The sequence below is a fragment of the Manis javanica genome, chromosome 3, assembly GCF_040802235.1.
Source record: "Manis javanica isolate MJ-LG chromosome 3, MJ_LKY, whole genome shotgun sequence".
NCBI lineage: Eukaryota > Metazoa > Chordata > Mammalia > Pholidota > Manidae > Manis > Manis javanica.
The window spans coordinates 143977860-143990201 of NC_133158.1; the positions used below are offsets into that span (position 1 = coordinate 143977860).

General features: G+C 40.5%; 1 long non-coding RNA gene across 1 annotated transcript; it reads left to right on the top strand.

The window, feature by feature from the left end:
• Positions 1 to 218: 218 nt before the first annotated feature.
• Positions 219 to 11581, top strand: LOC118968240 (uncharacterized). The gene is made up of 3 exons (XR_005055797.2): positions 219 to 345; positions 3813 to 3906; positions 10228 to 11581. It is a non-coding gene; the product is annotated as an uncharacterized lncRNA (long non-coding RNA).
• The last annotated feature ends 761 nt before the right edge of the window (positions 11582 to 12342 follow it).

The following is a 12342-nucleotide window of genomic DNA, read 5'->3' on the forward strand; positions in this document are numbered from 1 at the left end:
GACTGGACCTCTTGTCCGTCAGAACCCACCAGGGTCAGCAGTCCACCCAGCCCTCCTCCGCCCACTGCTATAGCACGGAACCTGGCAGCGGGCACAGTGCTGCCTCTGACTCACCTGGAGAAGGAGCCTCTACCTGTTGGTGTCGGTGTCTGCAGAGCTGCTAGAGCCACTCCCTCTAGGTGACAAAGGTCTCTCCTGTTTCAGAACTCTTAAAAAAATCCTGAGGTAGTGACAGCACTATCCCAGTCTCCTGGGACTCCCTGAAGATGCTAGGATATCCTCTGTCTGGGTTGATTTAGAAGAAATCTGGGTGGGACCAGACAGCATCTCACACTTTATTAGAAGGTAAGCAAAATTAAAATCATGAATATGTATATATATTTCATATATATATATGAATTAAAGATTTTATTTTACTCATTAATTAATGAAAGTACCAGGCAGGCATTATAACTCAAAGAACAGTTGTATTGATAGATCAGAAATATTGACATGAATATGTAAATAGCAGCAAACTAATTTTTCCACAGGGGCTAGAGAAATCAATGTGTCGGACAGAATTTGTACTTCCATTGGAATCATTATTGGGTCAGACAGAATTTGTACTTCCACCGGAATCATTATGTATTACTGTCAATTACAACCGTAAAGGTTGTAAAATAGCTCAAAGACAATAAAAGATTAGAATCAGATAATCTGAGTGCTGTCCTCTAGACAAAGCCTAGTTTTACAGGAAGGGCAATGTTTTTCCATAACCCCCATGCATCTCTTTCCCTTGATAGCTAGCAAATCCTGGGCACCATTTGCACTGAGATAACCTTAAAGCCAGGGTTCCTGTTTTAACTTGTTTCCTTCAGGGCATTTGGTCCTTACGTAAACAAAGCTCCTGGAGGCCTGCAGTGGCCCACCAGAATTCTAGTAAGGGGTGTGGAGGCCAGGTCTGCCCTGGGCCCCTTGTTATAATGGCACATGTTCCATTTGGATTGCTTATCGGGAGGGTGTGCGGCTGGAGGATTGGTGGCAGGAAGCTGCAGGAAAGACAGGATCGACCAAGCAGTGAAGCATCTCCTGTGCCAACGAGAAGGATTTTGGTCTTTATTCCAAAGACAATGGAGAATAACAACAGTCTTTTGAATAGATCACTAAGGTGACCAGGGCTGGATTTTAATTAGATAACTGGAGGTTTTGTGAAGAGCATACACCACAGTAAGGGAACTGAGGAGATGGGACTAGAGAGGTAGAATGGGGAGGTGGCAAATCTTAGCTTGAGGAATTGTCTTGAGTGAATAGACATAATTTACAGAGGATTTTCTGCCCATCACAAAGGCGTATCTTTCATTCTTCTCTTCAAAATATCTCCAGATTTGTTCTGCTCTCCCTCTTGGCCTCCTTAGATCTTCCCTTTCTCCAACAGCCCTTAAGCTAGGAGGACATTCAGCCACCAACTTCTGTTCAACACTGTGGCTCAGTCATGTCTGAGTGCTTAAAAGGGGTTTCTGGTCAGTGCAAAGACCCTATACAGTTTTTAGGAACTAAGGTGTCAAAGTCAAGACAAAACAAAAGAAAACCTGAACAAGTAAGAAAATTTTACTTGGGTTGCTGCAATAGGAAGGGCCTTCCATATGTCAAGATCAGAGTGTCTCTGCAGGATGATTTGCTTTAGACTTTCACAGGGACAAGTAGGGAATTATAGGTGGGGTGATCTTACAGCTGGGATTGCTTCTGCCTTCAGAGGAAGCCCCAGTCAAGCAGCTGAACAAGACATTCTATCTTTGTGTCTAGTTAGTTGGGGTTTTTTGGGGGTTGTAACTCTGGGGGAAAATCCCAGGGCAAAATACCTGTAAAACTGAAATCAGTCAAAGGGAGAAATATGGTGGGGGAAACACATTGGTTGCTTACAAGCAGTCGTCCACTTGGGCTCTCATGTGTCTCTGGTGAGCCAGCTGCAGGAAAAGGGGCCCCCACCCATCCTCTCAGGTGCAGATAAGCACTCTGTCACCTGTGTAATCACCTATTGATATGGAGATGGCTACTTCTCTCCACTCCTTGGAAACACCTATTGATATGGAGATGCACTAAGGCCAGGTGAGAGATTGTGGAAATATCACAATTTTACCCACGGCAAGGTAGGAGTAAATTCAGCTAATTATTTTTGAGACTATTAAAGAAGAGACAACAGGCCCCAAATGGAGTGACCTGTGTTAACTTCTCGTCACCAAACCGAAATTTAGTAACTAACCTAATTGCAGTTTCAGTCAATCCCAGGAATATAATCTTAACCAGTCAGTCTGGTAGTTCCTGGTCAACATCAGTGAGGCAATCCGCATGACAGACCCCTGCCGTCCACCGTAGAAAGGTTACTTTGCCTGAAACAATCCATTCTTCCCCAGTAGCTTCACTGACCTGTTAGGAATGGTAGGTAGAAAGATAGACTTGAGCAGCTGTGGAAGGGGAAGGTAAGGTTCAAGGAAATAACTGCCCAGATAAGGTTCAAAGAAAAAACCACCCAAACTCTGCCCAGGTAGAGACAACAAAGGCTTTGTAGGGAGATAACGTTCTGCTAATTGGGACCAGGCCAAACCGGTTCCAACCAGATCCCAACGTGGGCACAATGGAACAGAACTAAGAACCACCCAAACCACACCTCATCATGGGAAAGGACATGGTACTTTGATGGTTGTACAGGTGGACCTGTCAATCAAATAACCCCACCTTGTCAGTCAAAGAGGTGCCTCCCAGCCAGGAGGTAATATAAAGGCCTCCTACCTAACAGACTGGGGCCTTTGTCTGCCTAGACTCTGGCCTGCTCCTCCCTTGGAGTGTATTCTGATAAAACTTTCACTCTGCTTCGCTACTGTGTCTCTGTCTTTGAGTTCTTTGTTTTGGTGGGGACAAGACCTGAGGAGAACAAACTCGACCCATAACAGACCCACCTTCCTGTGCCTATAAAAATCCCCTATTGGTACAGCTGATCGCAGCTCCTTTCTATTTGCTAGATGGGATGCTCCCTGATTCATAAATCGTTGAATAAAGCCAATTTGATCATCAAATTTACTCAGTTGAATTTTAATTTTTACCAAGACAAAGAATAGGAATTTGGAGAGTCTTTGTCTGGCTTTTTCATAGGTAAACAAAAGTATGTCTTCAAGTCTTACCTAAACCATAAGGGGAAGGATGGTTCTTCACAGAAGCTCTTTCTAGTAACACAAAAGGGTAAAGGATTTCAGAAAACAAAAGGCTGGCAGGATTAATTCCTGCTTTCTAGAACAGAGCTTGGGTAAAACTCAATATTGTCAGTGATTCTGGATTTATAGGTAAATCCAAGCTCCAACCCCAGTGCAAAGAAGCACCCTGTCCAGGAAGAAGTTGGAATGCAGATATTCTGACTCCTAGTATTGCAACTCTCTCCTTCACAAGGGTTAAGAAATCAAAAGCCTGTCTGTACCCGGCAGGTCTTATTACCGATGGGTAGTGGTCAGCAGAAAGGTAATGTTGACAGCCTGTGCCCCATGAAAAGAGGGGGCACTATGTGGGATTGTGGGCCCAATGTTAGAGGACCTCGTTTTCTTAATTTCAACAAGGGGTTCTGATTAGCTGCTTGTTTACATTTCTACAAATAAATTTATTTATACCAAGTCTCTAAAACTCTGATGGAAAAATTGGATTTTTAAGTAAAATCTTCCAATTAAAAAATTGAAGCTAAAATAAATTTCAGGAAATCACATCAGGAAAATGATGGGCCACCAGTCTGTACCTCCCCTATGGATGTCATCCAGTTACAAACTCAGTTGATTTTATTTAACTCCTTGCAGCCACCAACAGGAGGGCACGGCAGCAGAGATCACATTTTAATGGGGAGAAAGTGTGGCTGAGGGGTTGACTGGATGGCCTAGGGTCACCCCACTGGTAAGTAGCCTAGCCCAAGCTGGAAGCCAGCTCTTTGAGACTGCCTGCTCTTGCTGGGTACCACACAGGGCCCCTTATAATCTGGTCCCATGTCTCCCCTTCTATTGATAGAAAAATGGGGAGCGGGTAGGTATTATATGGGGCAGTCACTGTTTTCTTTTTCAGTTCTAAACCTCTGAGCACTTCTTAAGTCTATTTGTGGTTCTAAAGAGGAATTAGCAGGTTTGTAGGTTTCATCCCAGCTCACACATTTTAGAAACTGAGTCATTATACTCACTCTCCAGCTGGTTATCTGTTTGTGAGAAGCTGCTGTCTCCCAGGGTGCTCAGTCTGAAATGATGATCAGGATCTTAAGAGAGATGAAGGTGAAGAACAGATCAAAAGAGGAATAATTGTTCCATTGGTCAATTGGCCAAGGAGAAGATAAAAATCTGTTATAAATAACAGCAGTTTTTAACTCATTGAGTTAACTTTTCTTTTATAATCAAGAAAAACCTCAAATCGAAGATAGCTAGAAATAAGATCAATTTTCATTTCTAGAAAGGTCCCTTCAACCATCACACAGGTAATAGCTTCCCAGCTAGGTCTCTCATTTATCTGGCTCTTGAAAATACCAGCTGCAATTTGAGATCCTCAGAAAGCCTCAAAAAAGATGGCCTTTAAAAAAGTACATGTAAGCTTCTTATATTGTCTGATTCTTTGTAGAAACTTCTATTATTAACTGCTCTGACAAGATAATGATACTAACCCAAGTGGTTTCTATTTTCCTTTTGCCTTGTTTTACAAGGAGAATTTAATTCTTCTGTAGTGTGTAAAAAAACTAGAAGTTTGAGAATCTTGAAAGACAGCCAAGAACTGTCACCCTCTGAAAAACAAAAGCTGTGGGAATAGAAAGAATGACATTAACTCACTTCTGAAGAAATAACACATTTAAGTGATGATGGTTAAATGGGAAGCATTAGACCAGAACAACATTTCTCAGAGTGAATTGTAAATAGAAACCTACTAGAAAGAAAGAGTTGCAAGACCAAATAATCACTGCAAAAACTGGATTAAATAGTGTTGAAACACATCTCTCTTGAAGGACTTCTCAGAATTTTAAATATATTAATGTACATGGTGAACTTCTAAAAGAAACTATAGTATGAAGCAGTTTGCAAATGTGTTTTACCAAGAATCATTTTTTTGTAGAAAAGCCTACTTTGACAAACTCCATACTAGAGTGTTTTCTTAATTTCAGAAAGGGATTCTGATTATCTATTTGTAGGAATTTCTAAAAATAAATTTATTTCTACAAACAAACAAAATTTTTTTCATACAAATAAATTTATACAACTTTCTTATGCAAATGAATTGTAACATGACTCAATATGTGCTGTAGTTACATTTTGGGGGGAGAGCTGGAGAAGAGAATGGGACAGGAGGAAGTATTTGTCCTGGGCCCTCTAAGCCTTTCTCCCCAAGGGGGTATCATTTTGTGAGGGTTGCCATAAAAAAGTACCACAGATTCGGTGGCTTCAACAACAGAAATTAATTTTCTTGTAGTTCTAGAAGCTAGAAGTCCAAGATTAAGGTGTCAGGAGGGCTGGTTTCTTCCTCCTTGGCTTGCAGATGGCCTCCTTCTCTCTGTGGCTTCACAAGGTCTCCCTCTGTGCTTGTCTGTGTCCTAATCTTCTCTTCCCGTAAGGGCACCAGTCGAATTGGAACAGAGCCCACCCAAATGACTTCATTTCACCTTAACTACCTCTTTAAGGGCTTCTTCTCCAAATATAAGCACGTTCTGAGGTACTGAGGGTTAAGACTTTAACACAGGCATTTTGAAGAGACACAGTTTAGCTCATAGCAGTGGACAAGCAACTAATTCCCCAGAGCTGGCTACACATTCCATCAAGACCATCACATCCTTTGCACTCCATCCCAGTCCTTCCCGAGCAGGCTTCTGAGCCTGAGATGGTTTCTCAAGCAGATGCTGCAAGTGGGAGGAACTAGCCACACAGCCAGACATAGTCCCTTTGACCATTATATTCCCCAACCAACTTAATGCAATAGGCTGCTGGTTTGTGAGCCAGTCTCTTGAAAATTTGGTTAAGATGACTCAGCTTCTCTGGCCCTCATCACACATAACTGGATGGATAAAATGTGGTTTTTTAAAACTAACAAGCTGGGAGCAGACCTTGCCCCCATGGTGCCTTTGCCTGGGTAGCCAAGGGAAAGGAATGGTCTCTGATCAAGGGCCCACTAGGCAGCAGAGACTGTGTACAGTAATGGACCATATGTCCTGAACCCTGTTGGGCATTTTACATTACCATCATCTCATCTTTTCCTTACATCTTTTTGAGATAAAGGTGCTATTATTACCTCTAGATTTTAGATGAGGAAATTGAATTCTGAAGAAGGTACTTCCCACAGTCATATAAAAAGGAAATAATTGAAGACTCCTATCTCTTAGCTGTAATCCCACATACAGTTTATGTGATCTCACTTGATTTTGTAAGGGAGCAAAACTGTTCCTCTACCCTCTTAGACTCGTAACTAGGGCCTGTGATTCAAGCTGACAAAGGGAAAGATTAATAGGAGAAAAAGGAGACAGATTTTATTAATGTTTTTATGAGCATGGGGGCTTCACAGAAAAAGAATTGAAAATTCAAATAAATGTTTAGATTTGGGGGCTTATATGTGATTTTAACAGGGGGTGATAAAGTGTGGAGAAGTGATTAAATAAAGGAAAAGGGTATTAGGGGCTCTAGGGGTGGTAGATTGTGTGACATTGGCTGGGTATGTATGGTAGCTTCATTTTACCTACATATTCCTGTGTAAGACTTGTTAAGCTGACTACAGCTCCAGGTGCCTTCTCCAGTGATGAAGCTAGTTTTCTTCCTGGCATGGGAGAGGGGAACACATGCCCTGCTTTCAGACAGAAAGGAAAAAGCCAGAGAGTTCGTCCTGTGTCTGCTATTTCTCAATTGCCTTCAGTTTAAAATGATCAAAAGAATCCTTAGGCCAGTGTGACATAGTTTGGGCTGGCATATTTGGTCACCCTTCAGTTGCTACAACACTTAGAGATGAGGAAAATGAAGGCAAGAGTTGTTCAGGGTTACAAGGTTAATTTGCAGAAACTAGATTATAAGCTGATCTCTCTGACTTCAAAACCATAAGTATGTGCACCATTTAATACAATTTCTAAAAATACACTTTTTATTTTAGATTTACAGAAGAACCACACGAACAGTATTGGGAGTTATTCTATACTTTGCACCCAGTCTCTCCTAATCCGACTGTCTTACATTAGTATGGTACATTTTTACAAATAATGAATCAATATTGGCACCATATTATTAACTAAAGTCCATGTTTTATGCAGAATTCGTTAGTTTTTATCTAACGTCTTTGTTTCTGTTTAGTGATGGCATCCAGCATGCCACATGAGTTAGTTGTCATATCTCCTTGCTCTTCTTGGCCTTGACAGCTTTGAGGAGGACTAGTCAAGTATTTTGCAGAATGCCTCTCAATTGGGATTTGTCTGGTGTTTTTCATATGCCTACACTGGGGATGTATGTTTTGGGAACAGACCACAGAGGCAAATTGCTATTTTTATCATATTCTATTAAAAGTACATACTATGGACACGACTTACCACTGTCGATGTTTGTCAGGTTTCTCCAAAGCAAATAAATAGAATTTTTTATCTGCCTTTTTCTCCTGCATATTATTTCATTCTCATATTCCTATACAGCAGTGGTCTCCAGCCCTGTGCTTTTACAATAACTCCATCGTGTCCATGTGTCAGGTCTCACTGCGTGTCATTCCACTGTGTAGGTGAAGGATTTGTTCTTGCTTTTGTCCATTGCCGGTGAGGTTTTGAGCTTGTGTGTGCACTGATGTGTGCATGGAAAAGGGAGCAGGTGGCTTGTGGGCAGTTTGTTAATTCCATCGAAGGATTCTGCCAACCAAAATTATTGCCTCTAAGAGAGCTCCAGAGCAGTGTTGGCGCAGCAGTGAGCAGAGGTTCTTAGCAAGTGACCAGACTGGAGCACGGAGGGGAAACAGGAAGTTTACAAAAAAACTTCCCATGAGCTTCAGTTTTCTCAATGATAAAATAATAAGATGGAGAAGTCAGATTCTGTGAATTCCAAGATCCATCTCACTCTGAATCCAGGGATCTGGGGTCCGTGGGTAGGAAAGTAAGGCGGTTTCCTTTCTGTTTTACTTTATCTCTTTAGTAGTTCATTACAAGCTAAAGTTAAAAAGAATCCTGATTCGTAGTCCCCAGAGGCATCTCTTTGGCTGTAGTCTCTGGTTTAATGAAGATATAAACATTTCTTGTGGGAGCGTATCCCAGCTCGTTGCTTCACCCACACTTGCTTCACGAAGAAGCTCCGCCCCGTTTCTCTTGGTTTTCTACATGTTTCTGGCTCCTTTGCATCCAGCTGAGGTGAGGCAGACTTAAAAGGCGTATTGTTCATCCTCTGGGAGCATTTTTGTAAATCCAGGTGGGAAGCCACCCAGTACATAATCCCCTTTTTGGCCAAAGCTGTCCTCATTTATTTAAGGGTAAAAGTCAGAGTCTAAAAGTTTTCATTATTGCATTGTGAACCTGAGGAAAATCCCAGTTCTTTTTTTGTGTGTCTTGGTCATTTGCCACAAAATAAGTCTTCGTGAAATTTCTGCCCACTGATAACTTTTGTTTTTTAAAGAGTCTTTAGTTAAATCCTATATGTTAACTCAGTCACACCAAGTGTTTACTGTAGCCTGCAGCAATATGTCCTTTTTTTGACAAAGTACACTAACAATCTTCTGTTCAACAATTTACTTCTGAAAATGAGCAACCTGCCCATTTGTAACAGGCTAATCATTGAATATACTAATCATTGCCCCTGTGTGGAAAAGGACAAATCTGGGAATATATCCTTATCTCCCAATTTGGCTAGCTCTCAGTTCTCCTCCTTGGAAATGGAGAGTTAAAGTTATTCTTCAATCCATTTTTCCTTGTTTTTCTGTAGCCCCAATTACGAAAAAACTTTCACTTTGTGTGTCGTCAATTCCTCTGGGTTCACTTACATCAGCTTTGGCTGGGTTGGTGTTTAAAACATTTTCAGTGAGGTAAATAATTTATTTGAAAGCTAGTGAAGAAAGGCACTTAGAAAAATTAAACCAAGTGAGTGGATTTGAAGGAAAAGATGTTATTGTGAATCAAGACATATGGGTTAAAGAGGGAGAGATCTCCATTTCAAAAGCCAAAGTAAATATCATTGAAGTGACACCTACATGTATATTGTTTCCTGAATCTTGTTTGAGCATCAGTATGGATGTAAATGTGTCTGAATAAGTAAATATGTCTTTACAATATGGGCTTAAAGAAATTCTAAGCTTTGATACTTTTTTGTGATTTATGTATTTATCATATTATGATTGTGAACAGATTCACTAGCTTTTTAGATAATTAAATGCCATTCATGCCCAATTTGCACAAGTTCTCTGGGATTTTGAAAAACTCTCCTGGGCTTTTCCTACTTTATTTTGATTCTAGACTTGTTATATGTTAATCTACATTGATAATGTCTAGAAATGATTCCGTTACATTTAACCAAGTTTTCCACTTTCTAGCAACTTTCATTCAGGCGGTCACAGAGTTTTTCAAAAAACATTCTTGTTGGTTTGCCAGCAAAAACCCTGAGGGTTTGAATGAATGATTTTTGTCCTAGCTCTTTCAGACAAGGAGCTAGAAAAAAAGACCAGGAGGCGTGTTGGGACTTCCAGTGAGCAGAGGACCTCCCCTGGGCATCCGCCAGGCCCTCAGCAGGCACCGCCGGAACTGGGAAACTGGATCCTGAGTCTTACCCTTGTGCTTGGGAACTTAGGATTTTGTCCGCTCTGCTTCTCATTTTAGTGTCATGGGTTTGCGTGTATTATTTAGTTGCAAATAGTCCTGAACACCAAAACAGGTGAAAGGCAACAGAGCTTACTGTATTCTATAATCTAGGACTCTGTGAAAGGGTAAAAGATGACGCCAAAATCTGTCCAGTGCAAGGTTTTGGCTAGGATAAGAAAACTTGTGGTTGGGATAGTTGGTGTGTGCTTGTCCTCCTGCCTGTGTCTCCTGTGCCACATGGAGTGCCATTCTGCATGCCCTCTCCTTCCCTGACCAGCTATGGCCGAATCTGTCCTGCATCCCCAGACTCTGAGGTGCGGATGACTGATGCAGAACTGTCCCCCTTTCTGAGACAGCAGGTCCCAAATGAACAGAATTCCCGGGGGAGAGTTTTAAAAATGTGTATTTCTGATGTCTCGTTGGATTTTCTGAATTGTATGTTCTTGGGTTAGGGGCTGGAAATCTATAATTTGAAAAGCTTCTTAGTGATTCTGATGCGCAGTCTTGGCTGAGGACCAAAGGCCCAAGGGATCTTGCATTTGGATGTCAAAGGAAAAGAGCAGAGAAGACATAACCAGCTGCTCTGGGAGGGGCAGAGAAGAGGGACATTTGTAGGACATACAGCAAGGACAAATGTTGATGTATGTATTATTATAAATTAAACTGTTTTTATAATAATATATTATAATTATAATTATAAATACATCTGCTTGCTAAAAAAAAGTTAAAACATCTATTTGGATATAAGATGAAGAGTAACCCCTACCCTGTCTTTAGGAATTGTCTATTCTTACGGGACAGAAGTTCTCATTCCTGACTACAATCTATGGTGGTCTGAAAAAATACAAACATCTGGCCCCTTCCTCAGAGCTACTGAATCCCAATGCCTAAGAATCCGAGCAGCTGTATTTTAAAAACTTTATAGGTGATTCTGACATGCAGCTAGATTTGTTATCTAATGGTTCATATGTTCCTTTACTTTTTTTACCTATTTATAACATTATCAGGTTACTTGGGTTTTGCTGAGAGTCTATTTTTATCCTGTGATCCCTCAGAATTCTGGGTTGTCATCTTGGCCTTTAGGGGGAATCCACACAAATCTGGGCAAGAACCTCCTCGCTCCACAACTGCTTTTGTACAGCATTGGACCTTGTTGGCTCTACAGGAAGCATCATGCAGGAAACATTTGTGAAAATGTGGTTGTGAAATCATGGTAATAGTAGCAACATTAGTATAAATCAGAGGGAAAGAAAAAAAATAGCCCATAAACCCTCCATCCATCCCAATAAATCAAACTACTTTCATTTTTGCCTGTGACTTTTTCTCTGCATAAGCATGGATACATAAACAGTGGAAAAGTTGATGCGACTCAGCAGTGTATGTTTGCATCTCTTGAGATCAGACCAAAATAATTAAAGGGTTGGTATTCCCAGATGGTTAAGCAATTACCCCAAATTATTTGGCTTTGAACTTCCTAAAGAAATAAAAATACTTTTCAAACATTCTCTACCATAAGCTAAATGTGAAGGTGTTTTGTTCTCAATCCAGCTACTTAAAATCCCCAAAGAATGTATTTTAAAATTTCTTCAAAATATGTTGTCCAAACATTTCAATTCTATCTTTTTTCTTTCTTTTATCAGAAGCTGTGGAGCATCTAAACAATGATAACATATTGGCGGAGTTCTCTTAGAGTGTGTAAGCTCTGAGTTGGATTTTTTTTTAGGCATTTATTTTCAAATCTAAATCTTTCTTCAATTTATCCGCCTTTGGAGCCTAACAGAAGAAAATGACAATAAATATTTTAAAAGCCTGAATTTAACTGTTTTTCTTTATTGTTTCAAAGATTTAGTCTCCCTCATAATTGGAGTTTGTGCAGCATATTTATGTTTATTATCCTGAGACATATGGCGAGGCAACTTTATCAACCCACAAGGTTTTTGAGTAATGTGAGCCTCTGTGATTCCCTCAGGTTCTTTTTGGCGCCATCAATATTTCATTGTTTACCATTTGCTTCATGGTTTGGCATTCATTCTGTCCTCCTCCCAACCCAATAAAACTCTGCAGTTTGAGCAGCAGCTTCAGGGAATGAGGTTTGGGGAGACTGGTTGGGGTCTTCTGAGGCAGGGGCACAGGAATGGGCCTAGGCCCATGAAAGACCATTTTGGGAGCTGGAGTTGTTACACAACAGATCATGCGTTTTATGAAAAGAATCTTCTCTGATTCACGTGGAACTGCAATGTTTCTGACATAAAACTGTGACCCTTAGAAAGTCAAACTGCACACAAATACAGCTGACCCTCAAACAAAAGAAGTTTGAACTGTGCAGATCCCCCTTATACATGGATTTTTTTTTTCAATAAGTATATTTGAAAATTTTTTGGAGACTTGCAACTATTTGAAAAAAAATTTTCTTTTTTCTGGCATACTTTATTATAAGAAGACAGTATCTAATACATATAACAAACAAGATGTGTGTTAACAGTAAGGCTTCTGGTCAACAGTAGGCTATTAGTAGTTAAGTTTTGGGAGAGTCAAAATTTTACATGGAGTTTTGACTAGTTGGGGGT